This window comes from Aquarana catesbeiana, linkage group LG05 (assembly GCF_042186555.1).
Source record: "Aquarana catesbeiana isolate 2022-GZ linkage group LG05, ASM4218655v1, whole genome shotgun sequence".
NCBI classification, from domain to species: Eukaryota; Metazoa; Chordata; class Amphibia; order Anura; family Ranidae; genus Aquarana; species Aquarana catesbeiana.
The window spans coordinates 517,129,035-517,144,152 of record NC_133328.1 but is presented as its reverse complement, the minus strand read 5'-3'; the positions used below and the strand labels follow the sequence as shown (position 1 = coordinate 517,144,152).

Below are 15,118 nucleotides of genomic sequence, written 5' to 3'. Positions count from 1 at the left end.
AAAGTTTGTTACAATTGACAATATTTATTCATTTTTTATTATCCTCAATACCACTTCCCCCCAGAGATGTATCTTGAGCACTTTACTGTACACACTGCTGACGATGATTGCTCAGCTAAGTATCTGGCCAATCACATTGTGATTAGCCTATGTACAGTGTCAGGATATTTCTATATGAAATTACAAAACCAATGAACAATGATTTTGCAATAATTGAATTCTTCTCCTCCTGAAACCACTTAAAACAAGGATAGAGAGAAACTGGTTCTTCACACAATCAAGTTGACCAAAAGTTAATCAATGTAAAGATAATGCTAAGTAGGAATGAGCAGAACACCCCCCAGTTCGGTTGGCAGGAGAACGTGCGAACAGGCAAAAAATTTGTTCGAACACACGAACACCATTAACCACTTCAATACAGGGCACTTATACACCTTCCTGCCCAGACCAATTTTCAGCTTTAAGCGCTGTCGCACTTTGAATGACAATTGCATGGTCATATAACACTGTACTCAAACAAATTTTCTATCCTTTTGTTCCCACAAATAGAGCTTTCATTTGGTGGTATTTTATCACCTCTGGGATTTTTATTTTCTGCTAAACAAATAAAAAAAGGAAATTTTTTTTGTTTCTGTTACAAAACTTTGTAAATAAGTAAGTTTTCTCCTTCACTGATGGGCACTGATGGGGCTGCACTGATGGGTACTGATAAGGTGGCACTGATGGGCACCGATGAGGTGGCACCAATGAGGTGGCACTGATGGGCACTGATGATGGGCACTGATATGCGGCACTGATGGGGCACTGATAGGTGGCACTGATGGGCACTGATATGCAGCACTGATGAGTACACATAGGTGGCACTGATGGGCACTGAAAGGCAGCACGGATGGGCACTGAAAGGTGGCATGGATGGGTACTGATAGGTGGTACAGATGGGCACTGATAGGTGGTATAGATGGGCATGGATGGGCACTGATAGGTGGCACTGATGTACACTAATTGATGGTACGGATGGATGCCAATCAGTGCCAAACAATAATGCCTGCCAATCAGTGATGCCCATTGTGGACACTGGCATCCATTGTGGGCACTGATTGGCATCCATTGTGGGCATTGTTTGGCATCCCTGGTGGTCAAGGGTGGCATACCTGGTGGTGACATCCCTGGTGGTGCTAGTGGCGTCCCTGGTGGTCCAGTGTGGGCATCCTCAGGGGGGCTGCACTGATAATCAATCAGCACAGAACCCCCGTCAACCGTCTCACAGATGCGAGTGAGGAAAAGCCAATCAACGGCACTTCCTATTTACACTGTGATCAGCCGTGATTGGACACGGCTGATCACATGGTAAAGAGTCTCCGTCAGAGACTTTTTACCTAGATCGGTGTTGCGGTGTGTCAGACTTACCCACCGCAACAATGATCACCGCGATGCGCACCCCCCATGGGCGCACGGAGGCTTGATATCCTGGCAACGTCATATGATGTCTGGTCAGGATATTCAAACCACTTTGCCGCCGTTATTATGCTATATGGCGGGCAGCAAGTGGTTAAAGTCTGTGGGGACACGAATGTGAAAAATCAAACGTGCTCATTTTAAAGGCTTATATGCAAGTTATTGCCATAAAAAGTGTTTGGGGACCCAGTTCCTGCCCCAGGGGACATGGATCATTGCAAAAAAAAGTTTTAAAAATGGACGTTTATTCAGGAGCAGTGATATTAATAATGCTTAAAGTGAAACAATAAGAATGAAATATTCCTTTAAATATCATGCCTGGGGGGTGTCCTTAGTATGCCTGTAAAGTAACGCATGTTTCCTATGTTTTTAACATTGCCACAGCAAAATTACATTTATAAAGGAAAAAATGTAATACAAAACTGCTTTCGGCTGTAATGTATTGTCGGATCCCGGCAATATAGATAAAAATACAAAGAATACAAAAAAAGCGTTATTAAGGTGAGCCCAATTTTTAAAAAATGATGTGGGGGTGCCCCAGGCCCCCAGGCACTATATACTCTGAACAGCAGTGTATATATACTATACGACCTGCCCTATATACTCTGCAGAAAATCGGGCCTTAGGTGTTGGTGGTACCAGAACACTGTAATGCCCCATACACACGGTCGGATTTTCCGATGGAAAATGTTCGATGGGAGCCTTTTTTCGGAAATTCCGACCGTGTGTAGGCTCCATCGGACAGTTTTCATCGGAATTTCTGTTGCACAAAATTTGGGATCTGGTTCTCATATTTTCAGACAACAAAATCCGCTTGCGTAAATTCCGATTGTGTGTACACACTTCCGATGCACAAAGTGCCATGCATGCTCGGAATCAAGCAGAAGAGCAGCACTGGCTATAGAACTTCATTTTTCTGGGCTCATCATACGTGTTGTATGTCACCGCGATCTTGACGTTCGGAATTTCCGACCAACTTTGTGTGACCGTGTGTATGCAAGACAAGTTTGAGCCAACATCCGTCAGAAAAAAAACATGGATTTTGTTGTTGGAATGTCCGATCATGTGTACGAGGCATTAGCCCTCACAGTTACTCATGTTGGGCACATGAATGAGCCCTGCTGTGAAATATTATATCAAGAATTGTAATTACATGCCCCTGTTAAACAGGGGCAGAAAAATTGGGCCTGTGGTGGTGGTGCCACAACACTGTAACCCCTAACAGATACTTGTGTTGGGTGCTGGAATGGGCCCTGCTGTGAATTATTATATCAAAAGTTGTAATTACATGCCCCTGTTAAACAGGGGCAGAAAAATTGGACCTTTGTTGGTGGTGCTGGTGGTGTCATAACACTGTAACCCCTCACAGTTACTCATGTTGGGCGCTAGAACGGGCCCTGCTGTGAAATATTGTCACGTATCAGGTGTGACCAGAGCTGTGTGGACTGTGACACAGAGGGAACCAAACGTATGTAGGTGAAAAAGTAAGTGATTTATTAAAATAAGTGAACAATATATAAATGCAACCACCTCCAAAATCACACAGTGCACAACAAATCAAAATCAAACAAGACCCACAAATAACAATAATCAGACAAGTATATACAGCAAAAGGGATTACCTGAATTGTAATCTTTAGCCAGGCCGGGGTAATAAACGGGAGATCAGCAGATGAGGCAAGGAGTAAGACAGACAGGGAGAAGGTGGAAGGGATCAGGGATACAGGACAGACAGAAACAGGTACAAATACAGGTTCAGGATTAGGGATGAGCCGAACACTCCCCTGTTTGGTTCGCACCAGAACATGCGAACAGGAAAAACGTTCGCTCGAACACGCGAACACCATTAAAGTCTATGGGACATGAACATGAATAATCAAAAGTGCTAATTTTAAAGGCTTATATGCAAGTTGTTGTCATAAAAAGTGTTTGGGGAACCGGGTCCTGCCCCAGGGGACATGGATCAATGCAAAAAAATGTTTTTAAATCGGCCGTTTTTTCAGGAGCAGTGATTTTAATAATGCTTAAAGTCAAACAATAAAAGTGTAATATCCCTTTAAATTTCGTACCTGGGGGGTGTCTATAGTATGCCTGTAAAGGGGCGCATGTTTCCCGTGTTTAGAACAGTCTGACAGCAAAATGACATTTGGAAGGAAAAAACCCATTTAAAACTACCCGCGGCTATTGCATTGCCGACAATACACATAGAAGTTCATTGATAAAAACGGCATGGGAATTCCCCACAGGGAAACCCCGAACCAAAATTAAAAAAAAAAAATGACGTTGGAGTCCCCCTAAATTCCATACCAGGCCCTTCAGGTCTGGTATGGATATTAAGGGGAACCCCGGCCAAAATTTAAAAAAAAATGACGTGGGGTTCCCCCTAAATTCTATACCAGACCCTTCAGGTCTGGTATGGATTTTAAGGGGAACCCCCGCGCCCAAAAAAAAAAAAAAAAACGGCGTGGGGTCCCCCCAAAAATCCATACCAGACCCTTATCCGAGCACGCAACCTGGCAGGCCGCAAGAAAAGAGGGGGGGACGAGAGTGCGACCCCCCCTCCTGAACTGTACCAGGCCACATGCCCTCAACATTGGGAAGGTGCTTTGGGGTAGCCCCCCAAAACACCTTGTCCCCATGTTGATGAGGACAAGGGCCTCATCCCCACAACCCTGGTCGGTGGTTGTGGGGGTCTGCGGGCAGGGGGCTTATCGGAATCTGGAAGCCCCCTTTAACAAGGGGACCCCCAGATCCCACCCCCCCTCTGTGTGAAATGGTAAGGGGGTACTTACCCCTACCATTTCACTAAAAAACTGTCAAAAATTTTAAAAATGACAAGAGACAGTTTTTGACAATTCCTTTATTTAAATGCTTCTTCTTTCTTCTATCTTCCTTCATCTTCTTCTTCTTCTGGTTCTTCTGGCTCTTCTGGTTCTTCCTCTGGCATTCTCGTCCAGCATCTCCTCAGCGGCGTCTTCTATCTTCTTCTCCTCGGGCCGCTCCGCACCCATGGCATTGGGGGAGGCTCCCGCTCTTCTCTTCATCTTCTTCTTCATCCTCTTCTCTTCTTCCTTCTTCTCTTCTTCTCTTCTTCATTTTCTTCTCCGGGCCGCTCCGCACCCATGCTGGCATGGAGGGAGGCTCCCGCTGTGTGACGGTGTCTCCTCGTCTGGCGGTTCTTAAATAACGGGGGGCGGGGCCACCCGGTGACCCCGTCCCCCTCTGACGCACGGTGACTTGACGGGACTTCCCTGTGACGTCACGGGGAATGCCACAGGGAAGTCCCGTCATGTCCCGTGCATCAGAGGGGGCGGGGTCACCGGGTGGCCCCGCCCCCCGTTATTTAAGAACCGTCAGACAAGGAGACGCCATCACACAGCAGGAGCCTCCCTCCATGCCAGCATGGATGCGGAGCGACCCGGAGAAGAAAATGAAGAAGAGAAGAAGAGAAGAAGGAAGAAGAGAAGAGGATGAAGAAGAAGATGAAGAGAAGAGCGGGAGCCTCCCCCAATGCCATGGGTGCGGAGCTGCCCGAGGAGAAGAAGATAGAAGACGCCGCGGAGGAGATGCTGGACGAGAACGCCGGAGGAAGAACCAGAAGAGCCAGAAGAACCAGAAGAAGAAGAAGATGAAGGAAGATAGAAGAAAGAAGAAGCATTTAAATAAAGGAATTGTCAAAAACTGTCTCTTGTCATTTTTAACATTTTTGACAGTTTTTTGTGAAATGGTAGGGGTAAGTACCCCCTTACCATTTCACACAGGGGGGGCCGGGATCTGGGGGTCCCCTTGTTAAAGGGGGCTTCCAGATTCCGATAAGCCCCCTGCCCGCAGACCCCCACAACCACCGGCCAGGGTTGTGGGGATGAGGCCCTTGTCCTCATCAACATGGGGACAAGGTGTTTTGGGGGGCTACCCCAAAGCACCCTCCCAATGTTGAGGGCATGTGGTCTGGTACGGTTCAGGAGGGGGGCCGCACTCTTGTCCCCCCCTCTTTTCCTGCGGCCTGCCAGGTTGCGTGCTCGGATAAGGGTCTGGTATGGATCTTTAGGGGGACCCCACGCCTTTTTTTTTTTTTTTTTTTGGCGCGGGGTTCCCCTTAAAATCCATACCAGACCTGAAGGGTCTGGTATGGAATTTAGGGGGAACCCCACGTCATTTTTTTTTTTAATTTTTGCCGGGGTTCCCCTTAATATCCATACCAGACCTGAAGGGCCTGGTATGGAATTTAGGGGGACTCCCACGTCATTTTTTTTTTTTTATTTTGGTTCGGGGTTTCCCTGTGGGGAATTCCCATGCCATTTTTATCAATGAACTTCTATGTGTATTGTCGGCAATGCAATAGCCGCGGGTAGTTTTAAATGGGTTTTTTCCTTCCAAATGTCATTTTGCTGTCAGACTGTTCTAAACACGGGAAACATGCGCCCCTTTACAGGCATACTATAGACACCCCCCAGGTACGAAATTTAAAGGGATATTACACTTTTATTGTTTGACTTTAAGCATTATTAAAATCACTGCTCCTGAAAAAACGGCCGTTTTTAAAACTTTTTTTGCATTGATCCATGTCCCCTGGGGCAGGACCCGGGTCCCCAAACACTTTTTATGACAATAACTTGCATATAAGCCTTTAAAATTAGCACTTTTGATTTCTCCCATAGACTTTTAAAGGGTGTTCTGCGGCATTCGAATTTGCCGCGAACACCCCAAATTGTTTGCTGTTCGGCGAACTTGCGAATAGCTAATGTTCAAGTCGAACATGAGTTCGACTCGAACTCGAAGCTCATCCCTATTCAGGATCTGGGTCAGGTTCAGGATACAGGGATCAGGTTCAGGATTAGGGATCAGGTTCAGGATCAGTATCAGGATCAGGGCTTTCAGGTCAGGGCACAAGGACAACACCAAGGGAATGTGTGTGTTAGCTTTTGGGTATTTATACCATTTCCTGCAATCAGGCTCAGGTGATGCCTGACTGCAGGAGGTGATATCAGCTCCATACTGCAAGGAACCACCCAATGGTGGATGCCAGTACTGCGGCCCAAAGATCACATAACACCAGCAGGGGAAAGCTCCCCTGACAGTTCCAAACTGCCAGGAGACACCTGCTGGTGGACATTAGTACTGCACGCCAAATGTCAGATAGTATTACCAGTGGGTGGAACCTTTCCTGACAGTACCCCCCTCAAAGGAGCGACCTCCGAACACTCCAACTAGCCACTGCTGGGGAAAGTCCATGGTGTCAAGCCGGTCAGAGTCACATCAAGCTGGGCAGCGAGCAGTGGTATATCAAGCCAGGCAATGGGCACATCAGGCTGGGCAGCAGGCATGGGCACATCAAGCTTGGCAGCAGGCATGGGCACATCAAGCAGGGCAGAAGGCATGGGCACATCAAGCTGGGCAGCAGACAGGGACACATCAGGCTGGGCAGCAGACAGGGACACATCAGGCTGGGCAGCAGACAGAGGCACATCCGGCTGGGCAGCAGACAGAGGCACATCAGGCTGGGCAACAGACAGAGACACATCAGGCTAGGCAGCAGACAGAGACACATCAGGCTAGGCAGCAGACAGAGGCACATCAGGCTGGGCAGCAGACAGAGGCACATCAGGCTGGGCAGCAGACAGGGACACATCCGGCTGGGCAGCAGACAGGGACACATCAGGCAGGACAGCAGACAGGGACACATCTGGCTGGGCAGCAGACAGGGATGCTTCAGGCTGGGCAGCAGACAGGGACACATCCGGCTGGGCAGCAGACAGGGACACTTCAGGCTGGGCAGCAAACAGGGACACATCAGGCTGGGCAGCAGAAAGAGGAAGATCAGGCTGGGCAGCAGACAGAGGCACGTCAGGCTGGGTAGCAGGCCATGGGTTGTCTGGCAGGGCAGCAGGCTCCGGGTCATCTGGCAGGGCAGCAGGCTCGGGGTCTTCTGGCAGGACAGCAAGCTCTGGATCATCTGGCAGGGCAGAAGGCTCCACAGGCTGGGAAACGGGCACTGGAACTTCAGGCCAGGAAATGGGCACCGTAACTTCAGACCAGGAAACGGGCATCGTAACTGCAGACCAGGAAACGGGCACCACAACCTCAAAAAGGACAGACAGGAACAGGTACAAATACAGGTTCAGGATCTGGGTCAGGTTCAGGATACAGGGATCAGGATCAGGTTCAGGATTAGGAATCAGGTTCAGGATCAGGATCAGAGCTTTCGGGTCAGGGCACAAGGACGACACCAAGGCAATGTGTGTGTGAGCTTTTGGGTATTTATACCATTTCATGCAATCAGGCTCAGGTGATACCTGACTGCAGGAGGTGATATCGTCTCCATACTGCCAGGAACCACCCGCTGGTGGACGCCAGTACTGCGGCCCAAAGATCACATAACACCAGCAGGGGAAAGCTCCCCTGACAGTTCCAAACTGCCAGGAGACACCTGCTGGTGGACATTAGTACTGCACGCCAAATGTCAGATAGTATTACCAGTGGGTGGAACCTTTCCTGACAGTACCCCCCTCAAAGGAGCGACCTCCGGACGCTCCAACTAGCCGTTGCTGGGGAAAGTCCATAGCGTCAAGCTGGGCAGCAGTCAGAGTCACATCAAATTGGGCAGCGAACAGTGGTACATCCAGCCAGGCAATGGGCACATCAGGCTGGACAGCGGGCACAGACACATCAGGCTAGGCAAAAGGTATGTCAAACTGGGTAGCAGACACAGGAACCTCAAGCTGAGTAGCAGGCAGATTGAGCTGGGCAGCAGGCACATCGAGCTGGACGACAGACACATCGAGCTGGGTGGCAGGCACAGGCACATCAAGCTGGGCAACAGGCACAGGCACATCAAGCTGGGCAGCAGGCACAGGCACATCAAGCTGGGCAGCAGCCATGGGCAGATCAAGCTGGGCAGCTGGCATGGGCACATCAGGCTGGGCAGCAGGCATGGGCACATCAAGCTGGGCAGCAGGCACGGGCACATCAAGCTGGGCAGCAGGCACAGGCACATTAAGCTGGGCAGCAGACAGGGGCACATCAGGCTGGGCAGCAGACAGGGACACATCAGGCTAGGCAGCAGACAGGGACACATCAGGCTGGGCAGCAGACAGAGGCACATCAGCCTTTGCAGCAGACAGAGGCACATCAGGCTGGGCAGCAGACAGAGGCACATCAGGCTGGGCAGCAGACAGAGGCACATCAGGCTGGGCAGCAGACAGGGACACATCTGGCTGGGCAGCAGACAGAGGCACATCAGGCTGGGCAGCAGACAGGGACACATCCGGCTGGGCAGCAGACAGAGGCACATCAGGCTGGGCAGCAGACTGGGGCACATCCGGCTGGGCAGCAGACAGGGACACATCAGGCTGGGCAGCAGACAGGGACACATCCGGCTGGGCAGCAGACAGAGACACATCCGGCTGGGCAGCAGACAGAGACACATCCGGCTGGGCAGCAGACAGGGACGCTTCAGGCTGGGCAGCAGACAGGGACACATCCGGCTGGGCAGCAGACAGGGACACTTCAGGCTGGGCAGCAGACAGGGACGCTTCAGGCTGGAAAGCAGACAGAGGAAGATCAGGCTGGGCAGCAGACAGAGGCACGTCAGGCTGGGCAGCAGGCACGGGCACATTAAGCTGGGCAGCAGCCACGGGCACTTCAACCTGGGCAGCTGGCATGGGCACATCAGACTGGGCAGCAGACAGGGGCACATCAAGCTGGGCAGTAGGCACAGGCACATCAAGCTGGGCAGCAGGCACGGGCACATCAAGCTGAGCAGCAGACAGGGACACGTCAGGCTGGGCAGCATACAGGGACACATCAGACTGGGCAGCAGACAGGGACACATCAGGCTGGGCAGCAGACAGAGGCACATCAGTCTGGGAAGCAGACAGAGGCACATCAGGCTGGGCAGCAGACAGAGACAGATCAGGCTGGGCAGCAGACAGGGGCACATCAAGCTGGGCAGTAGGCACAGGCACATCAAGCTGGGCAGCAGGCATGGGCACATCGAGCTGGGCAGCAGACAGGGGCACATCAGGCTGGGCAGCATACAGGGACACATCAGGCTGGGCAGCAGACAGGGACACATCAGGCTGGGCAGCAGACAGAGGCACATCAGGCTGGGAAGCAGACAGAGGCACATCAGGCTGGGCAGCAGACAGAGACAGATCAGGCTGGGCAGCAGACAGAGGCACATCAGGCTGGGCAGCAGACAGGGACACATCCGGCTGGGCAGCAGACAGGGACACATCCGGCTGGGCAGCATACAGGGACACATCAGGCTGGGCAGCAGACAGGGACACATCTGGATGGGCAGAAGACAGGGACACTTCAGGCTGGGCAGAAGACAGGGACACTTCAGGCTGGGCAGCAGACAGGGACACATCCAACTGGGCAGCAGACAGAGGAAGATCAGGCTGGGCAGCAGAGAGAGGCACATCAGGCTGGGTAGCAGGCTCTGGGTTGTCTGGCAGGGCAGCAGCCTCCGGGTCATCTGGCAGGGCAGCAGGCTCCGGGGTCTTCTGGCAGGACAGCAGGCTCTAGACATGTGCACACTGAAATATTTCGTTTCGGAATTTCGTTTTCGTCCGAAATATAAATTTATTTAGTTACTCCCGAAATTCGTTTTTCTTTATTTCGTTTTTCGTTAAAAACTTGCATTCGTCCGAAAATCGAAATGAATTAAGGTCGAATCGGTCATTAAAGGCTTATGGTGTCTGTCGAATGTTCAAAGTAGATTCGACGGAGCAGCTAAACTGTACGACGTCGCAATCGTACATTCCGGTCAAATTTTCTGGGATGCATTTGACCGGAAATGTTCGATAGCAGCATCGTACAGTTTGTTTAGCTGCTCTGTCGAATCTTCTAACTTTTGACAGACACCATAAGCCACATTTACGTTTGCATGTTTTCGTTTCTGTGTCGAATCTTCATCGTTCATGCTCATTGCATTGGTCTACTCTGCCCCAGCAGTCAGGCAACCAAACTTTCACATTCGTTTCTCAATCGGAAGTGCGGAAGTGCGGCCGCAAAATCCGACGCTGTGTGGATTAGAGAGATAATGGCAATGGCAGCACCAGCAGCAACCCATTCCAGCACTAGCAGCATGGAGGAGGCTGTTCCTGGGCCTTCTAAGGCAGCATCCAAAAATGGGCGCAGGAGGGGGACACAAGCTGCATCCAGCAGGAAGCGTAACCTAATGTGGACTCATATTGAGTCCCAGGTCCTGGTAAGGGAAACGCTTCCTTGCTGGATGCAGCTGTGTGGCCCCTGCTCCAGGGAAACCACTACGGAGTGGAAGCGAGAAAAGTGGGAGGAGATTTCCAGGAAGGTGGAGGAGACATATCGCCATCGGCGTGACCCGACTGCCTGTCGCAAAAAATTCAGCGACATAAAACGGTAAGTAACGTGTCTGATTATTTTTTTTTTTTACATTTTAACCACTTCAGCCCCGGAGGTATGGCTGCCAAATGACCATGCCACTTTGTGCGATTCGGCACTGCGACGCTTTAACTGACAATTGCGCGTTCGTGTGACGTTGCTCCCAAACAAAATTGATGTCCTTTTTTTCCCACAAATAGAGCTTTCTTTTGGTGGTATTTGATCACCTCTGCGGTTTTTATTTGCTTTTTGCTATATAAGTATCCCCAACAAATATATAAAAAACAAATTTTTTCCTCAGTTTAGGCCGATATGTATTCTTCTACATATTTTTGGTAACAAAAATTGCAATAGGCGTTTATTGATTGGTTTGTGCAAAAGTTATAGCGTCTACAAAATAGGGATAGTTTTATGGCATTTTTATTAACAATTTTTTTTACTAGTAATGGCGGCGATCAGCGATTTTTATTGTGACTGCGACATTATGGCGGACACATCGGACACTTTTGATGCCATTTCGGGACCATTGTCATTTATACAATGATAAAAGCTCCAAAAAATGCACTGATTTTACACACACACATATAAACATATGTTATTGCTATCACAATTTGATGTCAGTAAAGTTAGGTGAATTTTTTTTTTAAAAAGGAATAAATAATTTTCAATTTATCCTCCCTCCTGTGAAAAACCAAATTTGCGCATAGGTGTGCCTAGCCTACACATAGTTTGCAGTTGCACATGTTATATATTATCGCCACAATCATTTTAAGAGGAATATTTCCATGCCGTTATTTGTTCTTAGTTAGTTATCACTAAACTGAGCAGTAAGTGCTTTTAAGTTCCACTCGACCTGACCACCTGTAGGTTGCGCCCCCTTTCTGACCAGGCCATATTTTGCTATTTAGCGCATTGCAGCTTTAAACTGCACGCTCCTGTGATGTATTACCCAAATGAAATTTATGCTCTTCTCCCGCCATATATAGAGCTTTTATTGGTGGCATTAGATCACCGCTGGGTTTTACATTTTTTGTTATTGAAAAATAAAAAAGTTATATATATATATATATATATATATATATATATATATATATATATGTATATATATAAAAAAGTGTTACGGTGGCTGGACTTAACCAGCTTGTGGACCCGCCATATTTTTAGTTACTATGGGGGGGTCCACATCTGCAAGTGGGCTAATGCTTTGCAAAAGAAACAAGGAAGGAAATTTTACACTATACACAGTTCACACAAGCGCGTAATAGAAAGGTGGACTGGAGTGGACACAATGGACATTTACTCGGCACAATCCCTATCCTGCCTTTTATTATTTATTGTGCACCAAAAAAGCATAGGTTTTTCTTACAATAAATTTGGTTAATAAATAAATGTGCAAACCTTGTGCTACATGAAAAAATGTGCCTAATCCAAAAATTCCATTTGCATTGTTTCATTCTACGGGTTCATTCTACATGTGTTTCATGTGTTGATGTCATTTTCAGATTACAATTGTAGTTTAATTGTGGAACCCGTTTCTCTTCTCTTTTTGTTTTGCAGTTCCATAGCGCGTAAACGCAGGCAGTCGGGGCGCAGAGGAAAGCAGGTATCTCTCCTCCCCCATGAGAAGGAGCTCTTAGCAGCTGTAGGGGAGGATGAGATAAAAAAACTGCTTGCTCATCAGGGTTGGTGTCAGCATTGCATTGTGTGTAGGAAATTTTTTTTGTCAACCATGCGACGCGACATAGTCATTTACCATGATGTGTTTGATTTTATTTAAAGATCGTCTCCAGGCCCAGCGCCGCCGGAGGCAGAGGGCAGAGGAGCAGGAGTCCTCCACGTCATCATGCAGTAAGTACTGTAGTAGTGACACTAATACAGTGGTTCCTTTTCCATTTGTCCAGCCTTCCATTGTTGATTCCAGCGTCATTGTTTCTCGCTCATGTAGTGACAGGTAGAGCCTCTGCGACGCTCTGTCAGGTAACGCAAGCGATTGCGTAACTTACGTAATTTGACAGAACGTGGCCGCTCTGAACTGAGGTGCCTGATCAGTGGCAGTGCACCTAGCACTCGCCGGCGCTGCTGGAACCAGGACAGGTAAGTGCCTCGTATTTGTTTTTTTTTTAAATGATTTTTTCTAAATGGTGAATGCATGTCCCTGCCTTGTAGATAAACGTTAGTGACCTGCCCTGTATTGCCATGCTAATGGATAATTAATTTTATCTATTTACACTACAGTATATTTATTTACGTTTATTAACGTTCATCATTTCTCCTTTATAAATAGGTGTCATCCAGTCAGAGGGGGAGATTGAGGAGGAGGCTGAGGCAGCAACGCCCACATGTAAGTTAGTATAATCTTGCTGGTATCTGCTGAGTGATCATACATGTTTCAATGTTCTTGTACTAATGTGTGAGATTGTTGTACACTGCAGATTGTAATGTTCTTTTCTATCATTACTCAACAGCTGCTGAGCAGGAGGTGGAGGAGACCTGCCCTGTAGAGGCTGCTGGGGATGCGGAGGAACAGCCAGATGCGGCAGATCCAGGGAGTAAGCATAACTTTTTTTGTATTTTACGGGCAAATATAGTATTTTAAATATGAAATGCTGATGGCATACCTTGTCTAGAATAGCTTGTGATTTATTCTGCAAGGCTTCGGTTTAGCTGGAACTATTAATTATATTAGTTCCCCTCTGCAGATGATTCCAGTCTTCCTGTTAGCGTGACCTGTGCTTGTTAATATTTCCCCAATGTCCCTGATCATGCCACCTTCTTGCTGCAGTTTAGATTCCCAGTCTGAGCCAATCACTGTTAATCATTATGAATAACACAGCAGGCTGGGGGGGGGGGGTGTCAGAAAAGAATCTCCAGCTATTGGCTGGCAGTCCCTGGACATGTTCAATCTCTGGCATGCCCCTAATGCATGCATTAACACTTTTCTCATGATGTTATACCTGTTATACCTCCTAGCCTAGACCAGGAGTGAGTAACCTACCTAGCCTAGAACAGAAGTGGGGCTTAATTTATTCAACAATCAGTGGCCTTACAAAATTATCAACTTTAAAAAATAGCCTGCTATATTTTATTAAACAACTTTTTATTAGGTCATCCCAAATGCAATGGCTTGAATGGCTTCTCTTTGGTGAGTGTAATGTTAAAAGCTGGTATAGCTGATATGTTTTTCTGCAAGTGCAACTGATCCTCCATATTTGCCAAAGTCAGTCAGTCTGGATGAGGTAGATTAGTTAGCAGTAGCACTTAGGCGTCCATTACACCTTAAGATTTTCTCCAGCCGCCCGTGCGACCAAGCGGATAAAATCTTTGGAAAATTCCCCTTTACACTGCTCGATGTGTAGAGGGGAATCCCTTTGTACTCTGGCCGGGGAGGACACTCAGCTCCACCCCAGTCAGAGTACAGTAAAGTAGTACTACACCTTCCTGCACAGCTCTGCAAACTTGGTATGATGCAGCGAATTGACACAGACACCACTATCTCCTACACACAAATTGATTAGGTGCATCTCACTAAATATCAAAAACTGGTATGGATGGAAGTGAAAACATCTCAAGATGTTACAGGATTGTCTACAAGGGCTGGGAAATCGTTGCCTTTATATAATGTTAGGGTGAAGAAGCCATGTGTATGTGTATTGTATTATCTATCTATCTAATGTATTTTCTTTTCTTCACAGGTGAAGTCTTCATCCTGCAACTGCAGCCTGTGGACGAAGACCTGGACCTGCCCGCGTCTGGTTGGACTGGCTGTCCTTCTGAGTCCCCAGTGGTTTCTACAGTCCTCCACCCTTCAACATCCCCCCACCTGGCCTCCCCAGTGCATCCTTCACCCGCTCCAGAACAGGCACACATCCCCCACCCTCCAGAGCCACATGTGACGGATTATCTGCGGCGCATTGTGGAGGTCCAAAAGAGACATTTTGCAGTTACCCGGAGGCTGCGTCGATCTTTGGCCCTCCACAATCGCCGGCAGCTCCGTCACTCTGTGGCTCTGCAGAGGTACCAGCGTAGCCTCAGGAGACACCTGGAGGCTACGCGGTACCTTGGTGACCAGTTGGCTGGGATTAATATGTCCCTACAGCGACTGGTCACCAGGTTGGGGGAGAATGTACTCTAATTTTTTTTTTTTTTTTTTTTGTTTTGTTTATGTTAACTGTTAAATAAAAAAAAATTGTTCAGAAATAATTGTTTTCTTGAGTTTTGCTTTACTTGTTAGATTTGTGTGATGTTTATCTAAATGAACTAGTCCATATATTGTTACTAACTTACTAGAGGCCTTATAA

The 15,118-nt window shown here is 48.1% G+C and overlaps 1 long non-coding RNA gene across 1 annotated transcript; it reads left to right on the top strand.

The window, feature by feature from the left end:
- Positions 1-12,051: 12,051 nt before the first annotated feature.
- Positions 12,052-13,128, top strand: LOC141146018 (uncharacterized). The gene is made up of 3 exons (XR_012244717.1): positions 12,052-12,502; positions 12,600-12,668; positions 13,105-13,128. It is a non-coding gene; the product is annotated as an uncharacterized lncRNA (long non-coding RNA).
- Positions 13,129-15,118: the final 1,990 nt, after the last annotated feature.